This window comes from Chelonia mydas, chromosome 13, assembly GCF_015237465.2.
Source record: "Chelonia mydas isolate rCheMyd1 chromosome 13, rCheMyd1.pri.v2, whole genome shotgun sequence".
NCBI classification, from domain to species: Eukaryota; Metazoa; Chordata; order Testudines; family Cheloniidae; genus Chelonia; species Chelonia mydas.
This window is the reverse complement of record NC_051253.2, coordinates 34,509,595-34,529,187: the sequence shown is the minus strand read 5'-3', so window position 1 is coordinate 34,529,187 and position 19,593 is coordinate 34,509,595. Positions and strand designations below refer to the sequence as shown.

Genomic DNA, 19,593 nt, shown 5'->3' with positions numbered 1-19,593 from the left:
GTCCTGACCCCATTGCACTCAGGGAGTGATTCCGTATTGACCCTGGGGACTGAGATCAGAAACTTGGCAAGAGAGAGAATGGAACATGGGGGGACATGTGGAGTCAGGGTTCCGAGGATCTCGCCCCGGCTCTGAGAGGGGAGTGGTGTCTAGTGGTCAGAGGAAGGGGGATATGGTAGTCAGGACACTGGACACATTACAGACAAAGCAGTAACATTTACAGTTCAGTTCGTGGCCAGCTGCTCTGCTAGTCGTGTGTCTCCATGGGGCCTAGGAGCCCTGGGGTTCATTCCCTGTTATTTAGGATGTGGATACTAAGCCCCCCCTCCCCGGAGTCTGCAGGCTAAACTCTGGGATCTGTCCATGGGAGTTGGGCCCCCCAGAGGGAGCTGAAGACCCCAACTGGAACTTCTCTCTGCTCTGTTTCTCCACCTGTAACAGGGGAAGAAGAACGCCTTCCTTCCCTGCTTCTTGCATAGCGTGAGTTCTGCCTGCATTTCACTCTGTGTCTGGGACACTCCAAGCAGAAAGGGGCCCTGATCTCTGTTGGGGTCTGGGCAGTGACAGGCACAATGGGGGCCCTGACCACAATTTGGGTAATGAGGCTTTAGGGGTAGAATGGGCTGTCAGGGGGAGGCTTTCAGTCCAGGAGGTTCCATGGAGGAGCCAGATCCCCACCCCATGCTGTCTCCAGCAGTCTTCTCTCTCTCCCCCCTGCAGGTCAATCCAGTGACAGATGTGGCCATGGGCCCCAGAGGATCCCGCCCCTTGCTCTTCCTGACCCTGGTCCTGCTGGCCGTCTGCCTGGCCCAGCTCAGCGAAGGCGCCACCTACCGGCAGTTCCTGACCCGACAGGTTGACTTCCCCAAGACCAGTGCTTCCAATGACCGGATCTACTGCAACTGCATAATGCGACGCCAGGGCCTGACCCGCCCTGTCTGCAAACCCACCAACACCTTCATCCACGCCCCTGCAGGCCAGGTCCAAGCCATCTGCTGCGCGCAGGGAGGTGCCACAGATGTAACCGCTGTGACAGTAACTCACACTTCAGTCTCACCACCTGCCGAGTGGTGCCCGGCTCCCTCCCGGGGTGCTGTATCTACAGGGCCTGAGTGCAGACCCGCAGGATCCGCCTGGGCTGTAACCAGCAGCGGAAACCCGTGCACTTTGACAGAGTCCTGTAGATCCTTGGCACTGGCCATGGGCTGGGAGCAGGGAGTCCCCTGTTTCTCCACTTTCACTGCTGGGGGCTCTCCTGCCTCATCCCTGTCTCTGCCCCTCCTCAGGCAATGTCTCCCACAAGGACATCCAGCATCTTCCCTTATCTCACAGGCCGGCAACTTTGGGCCTGCGGGGGAATTTCCCATGCTGTGTGCCCAGTCCCCATCCACACGAGTGAAAATCCGGGCGGCCACCTCCCAGCTAGCACTGAGACCCTGAGCCCAGCACCCACCTCACTGGGTGCCCAGCCGCACCCTCCCACTCCTCACCCATTGGACATCGGGGGCATGTTTTGAGAAGATTGTCCCAGGAGGGGCCCTAGAAGCTCTCACTGAGTTTTGTTTCCTTGCTGCTTCTTGCAATAAAACACTTTCGTGCCAATGCAGAACGAGTTGGTGTGTTTGGGGGGCTGGGGGCATTTTAGGGCTCTCAGTGGGGCCTATTGCCCTGCTGAGCCTGATGATGAACCGTGGGGTGTGAAGTCACAAGGAAAATCTCCTGGGAAAAACAAATCCTGCAGGGGAGGGGTGTCCTGTTTAGGGTACAGAGAATGGTGTCAGAGGGTGTCACAAGGGGACTGAGACACACCCTGATCCTTCCCCAAGGAAACAAACCTCAGCTTGGCCTGTCTTTGGAAGGAGGCTCCCAGCCAGCCTGGCTGGACAGCGCTGCAAAGGCGACAGGTGGGCAAACTTCATCAGCCAGGATAGGAACGTGTCCTCTTAGCTCCCTCTCAGCTCTATCAGGTGGGCTCTGGGTTTAGTTCCCATGTAGCCATTTGTTTCCAGTACTTTTCCTTGAGACTCCACCAATCGCTGTTAAATAAACTTCCCCTGGATTTCAGTGTAACCCACGCCGGTGCTGTGCGCCTGAGGGGGGGCGTGACCAGCAGGCTGGCTGACGGGAGGCGGGGGCAAAGAGCACAATTGCCCGGGCGGGCCACAGGGCTCCTAAGCGCACGTGGGATGGTACCAGCAGCGGTGAAGGCAGTCAGGCAAGCATGTGGAAGCCCTGGCCATGCCAGAAGAGTGCGCCCAACCACGCAGCCTATGGCCATGATGCATCTGTGGCTTTGATGTTTTCAGGCAGTTCAGAAAATCACTATCGATAAGATTGGTCTCTGTCCAAAGAGACAAAGCCCCACATTCGGCACATACATACAAATGACTTTTCTTCTCAAGATAAGATAAAGTCCAATATTTTTCCTAGAAATGAAAATCTGTGTTGTATGTTTTATTTCAACTTGCTCTTCCATAGCATATGTACTATATGCAATCCTTCATATCCTATAAAGAATTAATTTCATACCAGGTAGTTGAAGGCTGTTATCAAATCCCCCCTCACTCTTCTCTTCTGCAGACTAAATAAGCCCAGTTCCCTCAGCCTCGCCTCATAAATCATGTGCCCCAGCCCCCGAATCATTTTCATTGCCCTCCTCTCTCGAATTTCATTTCATTATATATTTATTTAATTTAAATATATAATTCAAAATAACAAATTTTACACCTTATATTTAGGCTCTCCATTTGTTTAATACTGGTGCTGTAACTGGGGGAAAAAAAGTTAACTACATCAAGCAACGGCACAACTTACCTATAGTGGCTACTAATGTGTTATCAATAGGGTAAGTGCCATAAACCTCAGCCATCCCTGGCTAGGGGCCCATTGAATGTTCTGCCCTGAGGCCCGGAATTGCTGTCAGTTGATAGATTTCCACTCCTTTTCCTTCCTTTGAGGTTTTTAAGGTCAGGCTTGACAAAGCCCTGTCTGGGATGATTTAGTTGGGGATTGGTCCTGCTTTGAGCAGGGGGTTGGACTAGATGACCTCCTGAGGTCCCTTCCAACCCTGTTATTCTATGATTCTATGATTCTACACTACGCCCCCAGATGCGTTCACACATGCGTACACACTCTGCTCACCCACATACTCATACACACACACACACACACACACACACACACACACACACACACACACAAACACACACACACACACACTCGTCCACTGCTCATGGAGTCCAGGAGAGCTGGCTGTATTTCAAGGAATCCCTGTTGAGGTTACAGGGACAAACCATCCCGATGTGTCGAAAGAATAGTAAATATGGCAGACGACCAGCTTGGCTTAACTGTGAAATCCTAGCGGATCTTAAACATAAAAAAGAAGCTTACAAGAAGTGGAAGGTTGGACATATGACCAGGGAAGAGTATAAAAATATTGCTCGGGCATGTAGGAATGAAATCAGGAGGGCCAAATCGCACCTGGAGCTGCAGCTAGCAAGAGATGTCAAGAGTAACAAGAAGGGTTTCTTCAGGTATGTTGGCAACAAGAAGAATGCCAAGGAAAGTGTGGGCCCCTTAATGAATGAGGGAGGCAACTTAGTGACAGAGGATGTGGAAAAAGCTAATGTACTCAATGCTTTTTTTGCCTCTGTCTTCACTAACAAGGTCAGCTCCCAGACTGCTGCGCTGGGCATCACAGCATGGGGAATAGAGGGCCAGCCCTCTGTGGAGAAAGAGGTGGTTAGAGACTATTTAGAAAAGCTGGACGTGCACAAGTCCATGGGGCCGGACGAGTTGCATCCGAGAGTGCTAAAGGAATTGGCGGCTGTGATTGCAGAGCCATTGGCCATTATCTTTGAAAACTCGTGGCGAACGGGGGAAGTCCCGGATGACTGGAAAAAGGCTAATGTAGTGCCCATCTTTAAAAAAGGGAAGAAGGAGGATCCTGGGAACTACAGGCCAGTCAGCCTCACCTCAGTCCCTGGAAAAATCATGGAGCAGGTCCTCAAAGAATCAATCCTGAAGCACTTACATGAGAAGAAAGTGATCAGGAACAGTCAGCATGGATTCACCAAGGGAAGGTCATGCCTGACTAATCTAATTGCCTTCTATGATGAGATTACTGGTTCTGTGGATGAAGGGAAAGCAGTGGATGTATTGTTTCTTGACTTTAGCAAAGCTTTTACATGGTCTCCCACAGTATTCTTGTCAGCAAGTTAAAGACGTGTGGGCTGGATAAATGCATTATAAGGTGGGTAGAAAGTTGGCTAGATTGTCGGGCTCAACAGGTAGTGATCAATGGCTCCATGTCTAGTTGGCAGCCGGTGTCAAGTGGAGTGCCCCAGGGGTCGGTCCTGGGGCCGGTTTTGTTCAATATCTTCATAAATGATCTGGAGGATGGTGTGGATTGCACTCTCAGCAAATTTGTGGATGATACTAAACTGGGAGGAGTGGTAGATACGCTGGAGGGCAGGGATAGGATACAGAGGGACCTAGACAAATTGGAGGATTGGGCCAAAAGAAATCTGATGAGGTTCAATAAGGATAAGTGCAGGGTCCTGCATTTAGGACGGAAGAAGCCAATGCGCAACTACAGAATAGGGACCGAATGGCTAGGTAGCAGTTCTGCAGAAAAGGACCTAGGGGTGACAGTGGACGAGAAGCTGGATATGAGTCAGCAGTGTGCCCTTGTTGCCAAGAAGGCCAATGGCATTTTGGGATGTATAAGTAGGGGCATAGCGAGCAGATCGAGGGACGTGATCGTCCCCCTCTATTCGACATTGGTGAGGCCTCATCTGGAGTACTGTGTCCAGTTTTGGGCCCCACACTACAAGAAGGATGTGGATAAATTGGAGAGAGTCCAGCGAAGGGCAACAAAAATGATTAGGGGTCTGGAACACATGACTTATGAGGAGAGGCTGAGGGAACTGGGATTGTTTAGTCTGCGGAAGAGAAGAATGAGGGGGGATTTGATAGCTGCTTTCAACTACCTGAAAGGTGGTTCCAGAGAGGATGGTTCTAGACTATTCTCAGTGGTAGAAGAGGACAGGACAAGGAGTAATGGTCTCAAGTTGCAGTGGGGGAGGTTTAGGTTGGATATTAGGAAAAACTTTTTCACTAGGAGGGTGGTGAAACACTGGAATGCGTTACCTAGGGAGGTGGTAGAATCTCCTTCCTTAGAAGTTTTTAAGGTCAGGCTTGACAAAGCCCTGGCTGGGATGACTTGATTGGGGATTGGTCCTGCTTTGAGCAGGGGGTTGGACTAGATGACTTCCTGAGGTCCCTTCCAATCCTGATATTCTATGATTCTATGATTCATGTACTCGTACACACTGCACACACATTCTCATACACACTGTACAGACATTCCAGTTCATACGCTGGCTCTGGCTCTCTCTCACTCTCACACACACACACATAACTGCAGGGGAAGGACACACACCCAGGCGAGATGACCGAACGCCATGTCCCTTGCCCTTCCCCCAAGCCCTGGAGCTCAGGTGGTGCTGCAGGGGCGGGACCTGGTTCCCATTAGCTTTGCTGGGCATCAGAGTCTCCAGCACACAGGCCTGTCCCCCCCTTGGCTGGGTCACTGCCCCTCTCGATGGACAGGAACCTGGGCAGGGGCTGATTGGGTCAGGGGTTGTGGTTCTGGAGTATCCAGGGCTCCAGTATGGGGGTAGATTCACTGGGGCACCAGGGCCATGTGGTTAGAGGAGAGTGGAGCCAGGACTCCTGGGTTCTATCCCCAGCTCTGGAGGGGGAATGGGATCTCTTGGCTTAGAGCGGGGGTGGGGGGGCTGGGAGCCAGGACTCCTGGGTTCCATTTCCATTCTTGGGGAAACATTGGGTTGAGGGTCATAGGGGCAGGTGCACAAGGCACTGTGGCTGCGGAGTTTTCAGTGTTTCAGGATCCTGCCCTGTGCCCGCTTCTCCCCTAACTCCCTGACACACCCAGAATCTCTGGGGCCTTTGGTAAGAGGAGCTGCCCCACCTCAACCCCAGCTGCCTTGTTGTGCTCTATATAACAACAACAGAAGGGGAAGGAGACTCAGGGGCTCTCAGCTCTGCCACCAGCTGGATCCATCTCTGACAGGAGCCCCAGGAGTTGGGTACGCTGAGCACAAACCCAGCCAGGGGGGAAATGTAGAGGAAGGGACACTGTGGATTGACACCAGGGGAGCTGGGAGCAGAATCTGGGCTGGACCCATTGCAGACGGGGGTAACTCCAGATGGGGTGGGGTGCGGGGGAGCTAGGCGCAGATTCCTTTCCACCCCATTGCAGAAAGGGAGTGCCTCCAGATTGACCCCGGATAAGAGCAGATCACAATCTTGGTAAGAGATTGAAAGGAATGTTGGGGGACACCTGGAACTGGGACCCCTGGGTTGTATCCCCAGCTCTGAGAGAGGAGTGGGGTCTAGTGGTCAGAGGAAGGAGGATATGGTAGTCAGGACAATGGACACATTACAGACAAAGTAGTAACACTGACAGTTCAGTTCCTGGCTGGCTGGTCTGCTAGTCGTGTGCCCCCAAGGGGGTTTAGAAGCCCTGGGGTTTCATTCCCTGTTTCTGAGGATTCAGATTTCCAAGCCTCCCTACCCCCACCCTGGATGCAGGCCAAACCCTGGGGTGTGTCCATGGGAGTTGGGCCCCCCAGAGGCAGCTGAGGACCTCAACTTGAACTTTTCTCTGCTCAGTTTCCCTCAGTTTCCCCACGTCTAATGCGGGGGAGAAGAACCCTTTCCTTTCCTGCTTCCTGCCTTCTGTCTGCATTGCATTCTGTGTCTGGGACACTCCAAAAAGAAAAGGAGTACTTGTGGCACCTTAGAGACTAACCAATTTATTTGAGCATAAGCTTTTGTGAGCTACAGCTCACGAAAGCTTATGCTCAAATAAATTGGTTAGTCTCTAAGGTGCCACAAGTACTCCTTTTCTTTTTGCAAATACAGACTAACACGGCTGCTACTCTGAAACCTGTCATTATCCAAAAAGAAAGGGGCCCTCATCTTGGTTGGGGTCTGTGCAGCGCCTTGCATAATGAGGGCCCTGATCTCAGTCAGGGTCTGTGCAGTGCCCAGCAGAACGGGGCCCTGATCGTGGTCGGGGTAATGAGGCTTTAGGGGTAGAAAGGGCTGGCAGGGGGAGGGGTTTGGGCCCAGGAGGTTCCATGGAGGAACCAGATCCCCACCCCACCCTGTCTCCATCCATCTTCCCCCTCTCCTCACCGCAGGTCGATCCAGTGACAGATGCAGCCATGGCTCTGAGGGGACCCTTCCCTTTGCTCTTCCTGACCCTCGCCCTGCTGGCCACCAGCCTGGCCCAGTGCAGGCCAAGCAACCGCAACCAGTGGTTCCTCAGACGCCACGTTGATTTCCCCAAAACCAGTGCCCCCAATGACCAAAGCTACTGCAACACCATGATGCAGCACTGGGGTCTGACTCGCCATTTTTGCAAAATCACCAACACATTCATCCATGCCCAGGCCCCCCTGCTCCAGGCCATCTGCATCCTGGGAGGGAGATGCAGCTCAATCTGGCACTGCAACAGCAAAGTACCCTATGAGATCACCACCTGCTGGGTGGTGCCCGGCTCCCACCCAGGGCGCTGTGTCTACAGGGTGTGACGTTATTGACTTGAACTGGGACCATATAGAACATTGTTGCAACCAAGGTCCTGTAGTGGCACCAAATCTTGTATAAAGGGGGTCAAATAAGGTGTCTAAGACAACGTTATGGTTTGCTAGTTAGGATTATGCTGTCTATATGCATGTATCATTTTTGTATTTAAAGTTATAAGTATTGGCTCTATACTGTCTGTAGTTCAAACTTATGCTATGCTTCTGGGTGACACCCCAGACAAGTTGGTGTCAGCTCTGCCTAGCCTGCTTGATGGCCCATTAAGGACCATCAGCGATACAAGTGACCCATTGAGAGAAGGCAGACACACCTGGGGACTCAGCAAGGTGTGCAGGGATCTGCCTATGGACAGAATTCTGAGGTTTTTCCAGGCCATGTGAGGGACAGCTTGTCTTGGGACAAAGAAAGAAAGACCACATGGCAAGAGACTATAAAAAGCTGCTGCAGCTCCTCCGTCTTGTCTTCAGTCCTGCTTCTTATCTCTGGAGGGACTTTGCGACACTGAAGCTTTGAACGAAGGACTGAATGACCCATCCCAGCAGTGGATGTGCTCCAGAGACTTGATTTGAACCTGCAGTTTATTCCATCACTGCTGCAAGCCAGAGCCAAGCACTTTGCCATGACTGTATGTAATTGTTTCCATTTAACCAATTCTAGCTCTCATCTATAGCTTTTCCTTTTATGAATAAACCTTTAGGTTTTAGATTCTAAAGGACTGGCAACAGCGTGATTTGTGGGTAAGATCTGATTTGTATATTGAACTGGGTCTGGGTCCTTTGTGATCGAGAGAACCCTTTTTCTTTCCCTGCGGTATTGGTTTTCATAACCATCTGTCCCCATAACGAGGGGCACTGCTGGTGATACTGGGAAACTGGAGTGTCTAAGGGAATTGCTTGTGTGACTTGTGGTTAGCCAGGGGGTAAAACCAAAGTCTTCTCTGTTTGGCTGGTTTGGTTTGCCTTGGTGTGCATAGAAACCCCAGCCTTGGGCTGTAACTGGCCTGCTTTAAGCAATTTGTCCTGAATTGGCACTCTCAATTGGGTCCTGCCAGAACCAGCCTCGTTACACAGGGCCAGATCCTGGACCTACAGGATCCTTGTGGGTTGTAACCGGCAGCAGCAGCCCGGGCGCTTCATCAGAGTCCTGTAGATTCCAGGCGCTGTCCATGGGCTGGGAGCAGGGAGGCCCCTGCTCCCTGCTTTTGCTCCTAGGCAGCCCTCTGTCACTGAGGGCTCTCCTGCCCCATCCTTGCCCCTCGTGGGCAAAGCCAGTCATGGGTCTCCACAGGGACATTTAGCATCTTCCCTTATGCAACAGGCCGGCAGTTTGGGGCCTGTGGGGGGATTTCCCACACTGGGTGCCCAGTTCCCATCCACACGAGTGAAAATCCAGGCACCCCAGCTGGCACTGAGACCCTCTGCCTGAGCCCAGCGCCTGCCTCGCTGGGTGCCCATTATACAATATGGCCACCCCCTCCCACCCAGCATGCATTAGGTATCGGGGGCAGGTTGTGGGGAGAAGATTGTCCCAGGCGGGGCCCTGGAAGCTCTCACTGAGTTTTGTTTCCTTGCTGCTTCTTGCAATAAAACACTTTCCTGCTAATGCAAAAGGAGTCAGTGTGTTTGGGGAGCTGGGGGCATTTTAGGGCTCTCAGTGGGGCCTATTTGCCCTGCTGAGCTTGATGCTGAACCCTGGGGTCTGAAGTCACAAGGAAAAGCTCCAGGAAGAAACAAAACCCGCAGGGGGAGGGGTGCCCTGTTTAAGCAATGGACAATGGGGGCAGGGGGTGTCCCGGGGGTACTGAAACACACCCTGCGCTTAGCTGAAGGGTCTCTGCCAGCTGGCGGCAACTTCCCGACTCTGCTGGCCATGGGTGACACAACCCCTCCCCTCTCGGCCACACAGACGCCACTGTCCCTCTGCGGCTGGGCAGAAGCCAGAAGCAGAGCCTTGCAGGCAGGGGATGGATCACCTGATAATTGCCCTGGTCTGTTCATTCTCCCCGAACCATCTGGCACTGGCCACTGTCAGAGACAGGCCACTGGCCCATTGGTTTGACCTGGCATGGCTGTTTTTCTGGAGTACCACGCACATGCCAACCCCCGAGCGTCCTCCTGCGGTGCCCAGCCCTGGCTCCACGGCACACACGGCCTTCACAGACCCACTGCTAGCAGAAGGACAGAGCCCCCCAGCTCCTCAGGTCCCTCTCGGTTCACCCCCCCACCCCGGACACACAGCACCGGTGTGAGTTACACTGAAATCCAGGGGAAGTTTATTTAACAGCGCTTGGTGGAGTCGCAAGGAAAAGACGGTGAACACCCCGGGGAGGCTCATGACCAATGTTCACTCTAATTTTTGTCAGGCCGTGTGCACAAAAAAATTCTTCTGTGCAAATTGTTGTGCTTCTGTGCAAATTTTTGTGTGCGTGGTGTTTTGCCGTGTGCGTGGGGTTTAGGAACTGTGTGCTCGTGCACACATGCACAGCTTAGAGGGAACAGTGCTCATGACCCTGGGCACCCCAGGGAGGCATCACCCCCTGGAGTGGGGGAAAGTGGGAACAGAGGTGTACGTAGCAACTGGCATGAGGGGGGGCATGGGACCCTGGTATGGGGAGAGGGCACTGGGGGCACATGGAGATCCTGGAAGGGAAGGGATTGGGGGGAGTTGCAGGAGACCCTGAAGTAGATTTAGTTGGGGCTTGGTCCTGCTTTGAGCAGGGGTGTCATAAATATAAAGGGAAGGGTAAACCCCTTTAAAATCCCTCCTGGCCAGAGGAAAAATCCTCTCACCTGTAAAGGGTTAAGAAGCTAGGATAACCTCGCTGGCACCTGACCAAAATGACCAATGAGGAGACAAGATACTTTCAAAAGCTGGAGGGGGGAGAAACAAAGTCTCTCTCTGTGTGTGTGTGTGATGCATTTGCCAGGAACAGAAAGGAATGGTGTCTTAGAATTTAGTAAGTAATCTAGCTAGATATGCGTTAGATTATGATTCCTTTAAATGGCTGATAAAATAAGCTGTGCTGGAGGAAATGTGTATTCCTGTTTTTGTGTCTTTTTGGAACTTAAGGTTTTGCCTAGAGGGATTCTCTATGTTTCGAATCTAATTACCCTGTAAGGTATTTACCATACTGATTTTACAGAGGTGATTCTTTTACTTTTTCTTCTATTAAAATTCTTCTTTTAAGAACCTGATTGCTTTTAAGATCCCAGGGTATGGGTCTGTGTTCACCTATGCAAATTGGTGAGGATTTTTATCAAGCCTTCCCCAGGAAAGGGGGTGTAGGGTTTGGGGAGGATTTTGGGGGGAAAGACGTTTCCAAGCGGGCTCTGTCCTGGTTATATATCTGTTAGACGCTTGGTGGTGGCAGCAATAAAGTCCAAGGGAAAAGGAAAATAGTTTGTACCTTGGGGAAGTTTTAACCTAAGCTGGTAAAAATAAGCTTAGGAGGTTTTCATGCAGGTCCCCACATCTGTACCCTAGAGTTCAGAGTGGGGAAGGAACCTTGATAAGGGGGTTGGACTAGATGACATCCCGAAGTCCCTTCCAACCCTAATACACTGGGGGCACATGCAGAGCTTGGATGGGGGAACGGGGAGATGCAAGGAGCCCCTGGAGGATGCTCTCTTCTTGCTGGGACACATCACTCCACACCGAGGCACTTTCTGCTGTGACATTTCCCATCACCTCCCCCAGCTCTTAAGTGCCTTGGGTGGAAAAGTTTCCCTCCTAAAGTCAGACACCTCCAGCCCCGTCCCTTCACCCATTTCCTCAGCCACAATCCATGGGCCCAGGGGTTGTGAAAGCTTCGCCTGTGTGTGGAGGATCTTTCCAACCGTCATGGTGACAGCCGCCTGCCCCAGACCACAAGGAGCAAGAGGGGATCGTATCCGACGCCTGCGACATCCCAACCACCAACCGATATCCGGGGAGCCAGCGGGGCTGGGCAGTGTGCAGGGGTGCAATTTAAGATTTTGGTTGTGGGGGGAGGGGGACACAACTGTAACCATGATTACAGGGGCTACTTAGGCACCTGAAAAGTCTAGTTATTTTGCAGACAATACCTTGGAAATTAGCTGACTCTATGTTTATAAAGAACCTCCAATACTCAGCTCTAACACTAACATGTTCTGACATCTTGTGTCACATCACTTAAGGGACACTGGTTAGGTTTAAAATTTTAAAGTATATTCTTACTCTTGAAAACAACAATTGAAACAATTGTAGAAAAATCTACAATTACTTTCCATCATTTAGGCTATTTTCTTTTTGCAGTTCACCAAGGTGTTGGGATAGATCATGTAACTTTTGGAAACATCCTACTTGGGCAAGACCCTGTGAGTTTATGCTGCACCTGCCTGGGGCTGTAGGAGTGTTACCACACTGCAAATAATAGACTAGAAACTGACTTTAAATAGGAGTGAAACTGACACTTTCAAGTCACTTTCACAGTATTACCAACCACAAATGTTCCAAAGTCATGAGTCAGGCTCACCAAAAATCATGAGATTATGTACAAATAACAGATTTGGGGGGCTCTTTTTATTTGCCTTCTGCTTTTTGAGCCTTTAGGGTGCACTGGGGTCACCTTTTGAAGCTTTCTCCACAGGCATGAGGGCTAGAAACTCCATTTTTCTTTAAGAATGAAGGCTGAAACCACCACATATCCACTGGACTCCAGGAGCTGGGGCTTTAAGGAAAACAATAATTGTCATGAGTGAGACTCATGACAAAATCATGAGTTGGCAACACGGCTTTCACTTCTGTTTAAAGCAGGGGTCTCAAAGTCCCCGCCTGTGGGCTATCTGTGGCCTGAGAACCTCCCCACTGTGGCCCAAGGAATCTTTTTAATAAGTTCTTTCATCCGCCCCTTGTGGCTGCCGGCTGTGTGGGAGGTTTGGGGGGCGGGAGGGGAACAGATAGGAGAGATTCATATGCTCCTCCCCCCAACATTGCTCCATCCTGCTGCTCATTCACTGCGGGCAGCTCTGCTCCCTGCAAGCGGTTCCCTATCCCTGCTGTTGTGAGCGGAGCTGCAGAGGAGAGACCGATGCAGCCATGCTGCCGGCTGTCTGCTGCAGGCGCTGCCCCCCGCAGCTCCCATTGGCTGGGGTGGAGATACCATTACTTGTCCCTGGACAGAGTCAACCGGGGCAGCATGAGGCCAAGGGAGTGAGGGAAAAGGGTGGGAAATGGGCTGGGAGGTGGTGTGAACACCATCTTCAGTGACATCATTGGCCCACTGGGAGGGCTTGAGGACTGGCACTGGCCCTAAGGTAAAATGAGTTTGAGACCCCTGGTTTAAAGACTAGTTACTTTCCAAAAGCTCTTAAGAAAAACACTCAGTGATTGAGTTGCAGTTCTCACAGGACAATATTTAAAACCAAGCACCAAGAAAATTCCACGTTTTAAAGTTGAGAAAAAATTGACTCTTCTGAGGCATATCAGGGCTACTGAAGGTAGGAAAGGAAAATAAGCAGGCACGGCAGCTCTTCCTCTTGAAAAAAAGTTGGAGGGTCAAATCTTCCAGTCCTTAATCAGGTAAAACGTCTATTGCTGTCAGCGCCTGCACTCATAGATATTAACATGTGCTCAATAATTATACACTTCATACTTAAATATCTGAGCCATCTTATCCAGCGCTACACATTTGATACACGTTGGCTCAGGGACTATATTTTCTGGCATATTCTGAACAGTGCTGAGCACACAGATGGTGTCAGCCATACTGGGTACCAGGAAATGGCCCACCTTGATTATCACTACAAAAGGTTCCCCCCTCACCCCCCACTCTCCTGCTGGTAATAGCTTACCTTACCTGATCACTGTTGTTACAGTCTGTAGGGTAACACCCATTGTTTCATGTTCTCTGTGTATATAAAATCTCCCCACTGTATTTTCCACTGCATGCATCCGATGAAGTGAGCTGTAGCTCACGAAAGCTTATGCTCAAATAAATTGGTTAGTCTCTAAGGTGCCACAAGTACTCCTTTTCTTTATGGGAAGGTTGTTGTTTGCTGGTTATGATTATACTTTCTGTACGTGTGTACCATTTTTGTATTCGAAGTTATGAATCTTGGCTATGTACTTGTTTGATTCTCAGCAGCCTCAGTGAAGCATTTTGTCAGCTTCTTGAGAAAGGACTATTCTCAGTAAGTGCCCAATCAAGAAACACTTAACTGACAATGACATTGCGAGATGTCAATCCACATCTGAGCTTTCCTGGGAACGTTCAAACTAACATGAATACAAAGAAATCTGATGCAGTTCAACAAGGACAAGTGCAGAGTCCTGCACTTAGGATGGAAGAATCCCATGCACTGCTACAGACTAGGGACCTGCAGAAAAGGACCTAGGGGTTACAGTGGATGAGAAGCTGGATATGAGTCAACAGTGTGCCCTTGTTGCCAAGAAGGCCAATGGCATTTTGGGATGTATAAGTAGGGGCATTGCCAGCAGATCGAGAGACGTGATCGTTCCCCTCTATTCGACATTGGTGAGGCCTCATCTGGAGTACTGTGTCCAGTTTTGGGCCCCACACTACAAGAAGGATGTGGAAAAACTGGAAATAGTCCACCGGAGGGCAACAAAAATGATTAGAGGACTGGAACACATGACTTATGAGGAGAGGCTGAGGGAACTGGGATTGTTTAGTCTGCGGAAGAGAAGAATGAGGGGGGATTTGATAGCTGCTTTCAACTACATAGATTCATAGATTCATAGATATTTAGGTCAGAAGGGACCATTATGATCATCTAGTCTGACCTCCTGCACAACGCAGGCCACAGAATTTCACCCACCACTCCCACAAAAAAACCTCACACCTATATCTGTGCTATTGAAGTCCTCAAATTGTAGTTTAAAGACCTCAAGGAGCAGAGAATCCTCCAGCAAGTGATCCGTGCCCCATGCTACAGAGGAAGGCGAAAAACCTCCAGGGCCTTCCAATCTGCCCAGGAGGAAAATTCCTTCCCGACCCCAAATATGGCGATCAGCTAAACCCTGAGCATATGGGCAAGATTCATCAGCCAGATACTACAGAAAATTCTTTCCCGGGTAACTTGGATCTTACCCCATCTAAAACCCATCACAGGCCATTGGGCCTATTTACCATGAATATTTAATTACCAAAGCCATGTTATCCCATCATACCATCTCCTCCATAAACTTATCGAGTTTAATCTTAAAGCAAGATAGATCTTTTGCCCCCACTACTTCCCTCGGAAGGCTATTCCAAAACTTCACTCCTCTGATGGTTAGAAACCTTCGTCTAATTTCTAATCTAAATTTCCTAGTGGCCAGTTTATATCCATTTGTTCTTGTGTCCACATTGGTACTGAGTTTAAATAATTCCTCTCCCTCTCTGGTATTTATCCCTCTGATATATTTATAGAGAGCAATCATATCTCCCCTCAACCTTCTTTTAGTTAGGCTAAACAAGCCAAGCTCCCTGAGTCTCCTTTCATAAGACAAGTTTTCCATTCCTCGGATCATCCTAGTAGCCCTTCTCTGTACCTGTTCCAGTTTGAATTCATCCTTCTTAAACATGGGAGACCAGAACTGCACACAGTACTCCAGGTGAGGTCTCACCAGTGCCTTATATAACGGTACTAAGACCTCCTTATCCCTACTGGAAATACCTCTCCTGATGCATCCCAAGACGACATTAGCTTTTTTCACAGCCATATCACATTGGCAGCTCATAGTCATCCTATGATCAACCAATACTCCAAGGTCCTTTTCCTCCTCCGTTACTTCTAGTTGATGCGTCCCTAGCTTATAACTAAAATTCTTGTTATTAATCCCTAAATGCATGACCTTACACTTCTCACTATTAAATTTCATCCTATTCCTATTACTCCAGTTTACAAGGTCATCCAGATCCTCCTGTATGGTATCCCTATCCTTCTCTAAATTAGCAATACCTCCCAGCTTTGTATCATCTGCAAACTTTATTAGCACACTCCCACTTTTTGTGCCCAGGTCAGTAATAAAAAGATTAAATAAGATTGGTCCCAAAACCGATCCCTGAGGAACTCCACTGGTAACCTCCCTCCAACTTGACAGTTCACCTTTCAGTAGGACCCGTTGTAGTCTCCCCTTTAACCAATTCCCTATCCACCTTTCAATTTTCCTATTGATGCCCATCTTATCCAATTTAACTAATAATTCCCCATGTGGCACCGTATCAAACGCCTTACTAAAATCTAAGTAAATTAGATCCACTGCGTTTCCTTTATCTAAAAAATCTGTTACTTTCTCAAAGAAGGAGATCAGGTTGGTTTGGCACGATCTACCTTTTGTAAAACCATGTTGTATTTTGTCCCATTTACCATTGACTTCAATGTCCTTAACTACCTTCTCCTTCAAAATTTTTTCCAAGACCTTGCATACTACAGATGTCAAACTAACAGGCCTATAATTACTTGGATCACTTTTTTTCCCTTTCTTAAAAATAGGAACTATGTTAGCAATTCTCCAATCATACGGTACACCCCTGAGTTTACAGATTCATTAAAAATTCTTGCTAATGGGCTTGCAATTTCTTGTGCCAATTCCTTTAATATTCTTGGATGAAGATTATCTGGGCCCCCCGATTTAGTCCCATTAAGCTGTTTGAGTTTCGCTTCTACCTCAGATATGGTGATGTCTACCTCCATATCCTCATTCCCATTTATCATGCTACCATTATCCCTAAGATCCTCTTTAGTCTTATTAAAGACTGAGGCAAAGTATTTGTTTAGATATTGGGCCATGCCTAGATTATCCTTGACCTCCACTCCATCCTCAGTTTTTAGCGGTCCCACTTCCTCTTTCTTTGTTTTCTTCCTATTTATATGACTATAGAACCTTTTACTATTGGTTTTAATTCCCTTTGCAAGGTCCAACTCTACTTGACTTTTAGCCTGTCTCACTTTATCCCTACATATTCTGACCTCAATAAGGTAGCTTGCCTTACTGATCCCTCCCTTCTTCCACTCCCTATATGCTTTCTGCTTTTTCTTAATTACCTCTCTAAGATGCTTGCTCATCCAGCTTGGTCTACAACTCCTGCCTATGAATTTTTTCCCCTTTCTTGGGATGCAGGCTTCCGATAGCTTCTGCAGCTTTAATTTAAAATAATCCCAGGCCTGCTCTACCTTTAAACCCATAAATTCTTCAGTCCAATCCACTTCCCTAACTAATTTCCTTAATTTTTGAAAGTCAGCCCTTTTGAAATCAAAAACCCTAGTCGCAGATTTATTTTTGTTAATCCTTCCATTCAGTTTGAACTGAATTAGCTCATGATCACTTGAGCCAAGATTATCCCCTACAACCATTTCCTCTATGAGGTCCTCATTACTCACCAAGACCAAATCTAAAATGGCATCCCCCCTAGTCGGTTCAGCAACTACTTGCTGAAGGAATCCATCAGCTATCGCATCTAGGAAAATCTGAGCCCTATTATTATTACTAGCACTCGTCCTCCAGTCTATATCTGGGAAGTTAAAGTCTCCCATGATCACACAGTTTCCATTAGTATTTACTTTATTAAAAACATTAAAAAGGGCTCTATCCATATCCAAATTAGATCCCGGCGGTCTATAGCACACCCCAAGCACTATCCCAGGGGAGGCTCTAATAGTTTTCTTCCCCAATTTAATTTTTGCCCAGACAGACTCAGTCATACCCATTTCATCGCTTCTTATTTCTTTACATTCTATCTTATCATTGATATACAGTGCTACTCCACCACCTTTACCTTTATTTCGGTCTTTCCTAAACAGCACATACCCTTCAATACCTGTAGCCCAGTCATGACTACTATTCCACCAGGTCTCTGTTATACCTATGATATCTGGTTTCACTTCCTGCACCAGTAACTCTAGTTCCTCCATTTTGTTACCTAGGCTCCTTGCATTAGTGTACAAACATCTTAATTTTTGCTGTTTAGCCTCACTCACATTCTGTACCCTATTAGGCACGGTTATTTTACTACCAGTATAACCTATTAGACTTGTATCTACACTGCCCTTCCTCCTACCTACAGCTGTATCCACTCTTACTTCATTTTCTTTCCACTCTATGCTGAATTCTGGCGTGGAGATTACCTGGACATCTCCCAACCATCTCCCCCAAATTCCTAGTTTAAAGCTCTCTTAATCAGTTGTGCCAGCCTCCATCCTAGAAGTCTATTTCCTTCCCTACTCAGATGAAGTCCATCCCGAGAGAACTGTCCTCTATCCATGAATGCCTCCCAATGGCCATACATCCCAACCTCCCAATGGCCATACATCCCAACCTCCCAACTACCTGAAAGGGGGTTCCAAAGAGGATGGCTCTAGACTGTTCTCAGTGGTAGCTGATGACAGAACAAGGAGTAATGGTCTCAAGGTGCAGTGGGGGAGGTTTAGGTTGGATATTAGGAAAAACTTTTTCACTAGGAAGGTGGTGAAACCCTGGAATGCATTACCGAGGGAGGTGGTGGAATCTCCTTCCTTAGATATTTTTAAGGTCAGGCTTGACAAAGCCCTGGCTGGGATGATTTAGTTGGGGATTGGTCCTGCTTTGAGCAGGGGGTTGGACTAGATGACTTCCTGAGGTCCCTTCCAACCCTGATATTCTATGAATTGCGTCGGCCTGTGTCATAAATATAAAGGGAAGGGTAAACCCCTTTAAAATCCCTCCTGGCCAGAGGAAAAATCCTCTCACCTCTAAAGGGTTAAGAAGCTAAAGGTAACCTCGCTGGCACCTGACCAAAATGACCAATGAGGAGACAAGATACTTTCAAAAGCTGGGAGGAGGGAGAAAAACAAAGGGTCTGTGTCTGTCTGTATGCTGCTTTTGCTGGGGACAGAACAGGAATGGAGTCTTAGAACTTTTAGTAGGTAATCTAGCTAGGTATGTGTTAGATTATGATTTCTTTAAATGGCTGAGAAAAGAACTGTGCTGAATAGAATGACTATTCCTGTCTGTGTGTCTTTTTTGTAACTAAAGGTTTTGCCTAGAGAGATTCTCTATGTTTTGAATCTAATTACCCTGTAAGGTATCTACCATCCTGATTTTACAGAAGTGATTCCTTTACTTCTATTAAAAGTCTCCTTGTAAGAAAAGGTTTCAGAGTAACAGCCGTGTTAGTCTGTATTCGCAAAAAGAAAAGGAGTACTTGTGGCACCTTAGACTAACCAATTTATTTGAGCATAAGCATGAAGTGAGCTGTAGCTCACGAAAGCTTATGCTCAAATAAATTGGTTAGTCTCTAAGGTGCCACAAGTACTTCTTTTCTTCTTGTAAGAAAACTGAATGCTTTTTCATTGTTCTAAGATCCAAGGGTTTGGGTCTGTGGTCACCTGTGCAAATTGGTGAGGATTTTTACCAAACCTTCCCCAGGAAGTGGGGTGCAAGGGTTGGAAGGATGTTGGGGGGAAAGACGTGTCCAAACTACGTTTCCCAGTAAACCCAGTTAGAGTTTGGTGGTGGCAGTGGAAATTCCAAGGGCACAGGGTAAAATTAATTTGTACCTTGGGGAAGTTTTAACCTAAGCTGGTAAAAGTAAGCTTGGGGGGTTTTCATGCAGGTCCCCACATCTGCACCCTAGAGTTCAGAGTGGGGAAGGAACCTTGACAGCCTGCAAAGAACTGAGTTATTCATAGAGATGTGTCTTGCCCAGGTAACTGCAAACTCCATCTTGTTGAGGGGATTTTACACAGGAGTACAAAGGGGTTTCCACCCACAAGAGAGAATATATAAGGCCCTGGTAAATCCTCCATTTTGTCTTCAGCTGGCTCAAAAGATAGCCTCGCCACTTGTCATAAATATAAAGGGAAGGGTAAACCCCTTTAAAATCCCTCCTGGCCAGAGGAAAAGCCCTTTCACCTGTAAAGGGTTAAGAAGCTAAAGGTAACCTCGCTGGCACCTGACCAAAATGACCAATGAGGAGGCAAGATACTTTCAAAGCTGCAGGTGGGGAGAAAC

The 19,593-nt window shown here is 48.4% G+C and overlaps 1 protein-coding gene and 1 pseudogene across 1 annotated transcript in view; both read left to right on the top strand.

Annotated features, from left to right (window-relative positions):
* The first annotated feature begins 744 nt into the window (after positions 1-744).
* LOC119567847 lies at positions 745-1,184 on the top strand (annotated as a pseudogene).
* A 4,868-nt stretch (positions 1,185-6,052) lies between these two features.
* Positions 6,053-19,593, top strand: part of LOC102937210 (ribonuclease pancreatic) — a 391,285-nt gene continuing 377,744 nt past the window's right edge. The window contains exon 1 of the mRNA XM_043526907.1: positions 6,053-6,113. The gene's annotated coding sequence lies outside the window, so the exon portion shown is untranslated. The remainder of the gene's footprint in view (positions 6,114-19,593) is intronic.